Here is a 2,712-nt window from a genome sequence, read left to right on the forward strand (position 1 = left end):
CAAGGCAGAGGATTGGAGGATTAGCCTAGTGAGCCGCGGCGCTGGCCAACATCACAAGTTTCTAACCTAATCTTCTGACCTGGAGCTCTGATGCTGAAAGTGTAAGTCCTGATCCAGTTACTCTCACGATATTGCTGATCCAGAGTGCTCCACCTGGGGCAAAAGCCTATTTTTCACTGCTAAACATGGGAAAGATTAAGAGTGTAACACCTTCACTTGTCACTGAAGAATCTCCCAGATTTGAATGACAAGCATGTTTAATCTGATGTTATAAGTTAGGAAACTGCTGAGGATACCTAGGAATAAAGTAAAATAACAGGTTAAAAATTATGAACCTTGAAAACCAGCAAAAGACACCACATTTGAAAGCCAAGTAGATATGACTCTGATAATTATTATATATGACATAATCCATAGGAAAAAAAAGGCATAGAAAAGAATCACCATATTGTTCACTACTTAGGACTGATATCGTCCTAGGAAAAACAGTGATAATTCAATAAATGAGTCACACACACAGCTAAAAATCCCCATCTTGTTTCAAATGAACTTCAACAACAATTTTGGCCAATTTTTCTCCTGTGTCAAACAAACCTTCTATGTACAGGACAAGTTCAAATCCCTCTCCCTTTCAAACACTAGGTATAGACACTCAGGAACATTCTGCAATGCAAAGCGCCTTAAGGAAGAGAAGGATTTTATAGCGCCAGCGACATCACCAAGCTCAGGAAGTTGGGGATCTATTAACAATGATGGGAGCCAGTCAGGCAACGGTGGTTTGTTTCTACTCAGGTGTTTCTTCCAACAACTGCATGATCGGTTGAGGGAGGGTTTGTAGATTTTGCATAGCCTCTTGCTGTGAGGTGCAGAAAATCAAACATGTCGTGGCAGGGGATGGAAATGTCTGAGAGTATGCAGCTCCGACCCGTGTTCAGTAGTTGCACACTGGCAAGCAGAGAAACCTTGAGAGGTGGGTTCACCTTGGCAGTCTTTTGCCTGAAGGGGTTGGGCTTCTCACTTCAAGGTAACAAACCCAATAGAATAATTTTGATCTGTGGTTGCACGGTATTGATAGGGTGAACCATGGCCTCAATCCCATCTTCTACTTCTTGTGCTGCATTTTCATGGTTGTTTCTTCCTATCCAGACAACAGTGACCCTAGGTTGAGTATTCTCCAGTTCTCAATTCTCTAGTCTCCACAAAACACATCTCGTTGCATCTCCTCCAATTCCAAAATTGAGTGCATGAAGTGGGGAAAGACTCCTTGCCATATCTCACACTGCTGCATCGGATGCACCATGGCGTCTCCCACCAACAGGACATCCGTCGGTTTGTCTTTACAATCCCTGGACTAATCTGCTCTGCTGAGCCATCCATCTGCCATCTCCTGGAGTATCTTCTGCTGCATGTGGGATAGCTGCTGGGTTTGAGTCTCCTTGGCTCATTCCACATTCAGGTAAAGGCTCTATGTGGGCCCCCAGCGACACTGGCGGTGGCGGGGGGGGTGCGTCTGTCACTCACCAGGTCCCCATTAGCAGGCTCTGGAGTGTCACTCCTGGCTTCCTGAGTTTAATATCATACTAAATAAATGTGCTGGTGATAAGCCTAAACATTTGGCACAGTCCCTGAAACCAAATCACCACCATCACACAATGCTCTCCTCTGTGCCAGGCTCTGTCTGAGTGTTTTTTGTATGTAACTCATTTAATGTTCAGAGACGGTAAGCGATGTCACACTACCTTTCTGCAGATGAAGAATCGGAGACGCAGGCTAAGTGACTTGTCTGAGGTCACACAGTGAATACATAACAGTTACCACCATGCATTGCAGCCCAGGCCCCGTGGCCCTGGAGTCCATGCACTGAGCCACTCTTCTCTGTTTGTCCCGTATTTCATCACTGTTGTTTTCCTACTCATAAGGACACTTTCCCACTGTGTGACGCAGCCATGCCTCTGTCCCTGAGGTCTTAGGTTCCAGAACTGATTCCTCCTGTGGCTGAGCCACAGAAACCAAGGCCCAGTTCCTCACCGTGTGCATCAGTCCCACAACAGAAAAGGAAAGGGATCAGCAGGGGTCAACTTCTGTGTATGAGGAGCTGTGTTATGTTTGATTCTGCCTCTACCCGGTCATCTGAATGTGAAGCTCTTTGGGCCTTAATTCACAGTATTATAGAACGGCAGATTCAACTTGGAATATTTAGATGCATCTCTCATATCTAGAATTTCACAAAAAAGAGTCAATTTACTTAAACTTCACAAACATTTACTGAATACTTGCTGAGTATAGAGTTTTGTGTTCTCTGCTTTGTAGGAAAAAAAAAGGAATAAATAAAAGCCCTGATCTCAAACATAAAGAAATTTTGATCTATGGTGACAAATAACTATATAAGTAACCATGATGGACAGCATGGATGAATTGGGTCAACTTGTGTTCTAACACGATTTTTTGTTTCTTAAATAAGTATCACCTGAAAAAAGTATCTGAGCCTTAAATTTTCTCATTTTGCAAAATGGACTCAATGACACTTCCCTCATAAGATTTGGATCATTGCTGATATCCATGAAAGTTGCTAAAAGCGTTCAATAAATGCTTTGAAGAAATACACTATTAAAAAGAACAAATATAGGAACATCAGCAGGAAAAATGCTTAATAGTGTAAGAATTTAGAAGTGTATATGGAATTATGGACTACATTAAGTTCCTCGCTCTGTT

The 2,712-nt window shown here is 42.8% G+C and overlaps 1 pseudogene; it reads right to left on the reverse strand.

Annotated features, from left to right (window-relative positions):
• Positions 1–763: 763 nt before the first annotated feature.
• On the reverse strand, positions 764–1,445 carry LOC100345487 (platelet-activating factor acetylhydrolase IB subunit alpha2-like; annotated as a pseudogene).
• Positions 1,446–2,712: the final 1,267 nt, after the last annotated feature.

This window comes from Oryctolagus cuniculus, chromosome 6 (assembly GCF_051225735.1).
Source record: "Oryctolagus cuniculus isolate XC-2025 breed Fujian yellow rabbit chromosome 6, ASM5122573v1, whole genome shotgun sequence".
NCBI lineage: Eukaryota > Metazoa > Chordata > Mammalia > Lagomorpha > Leporidae > Oryctolagus > Oryctolagus cuniculus.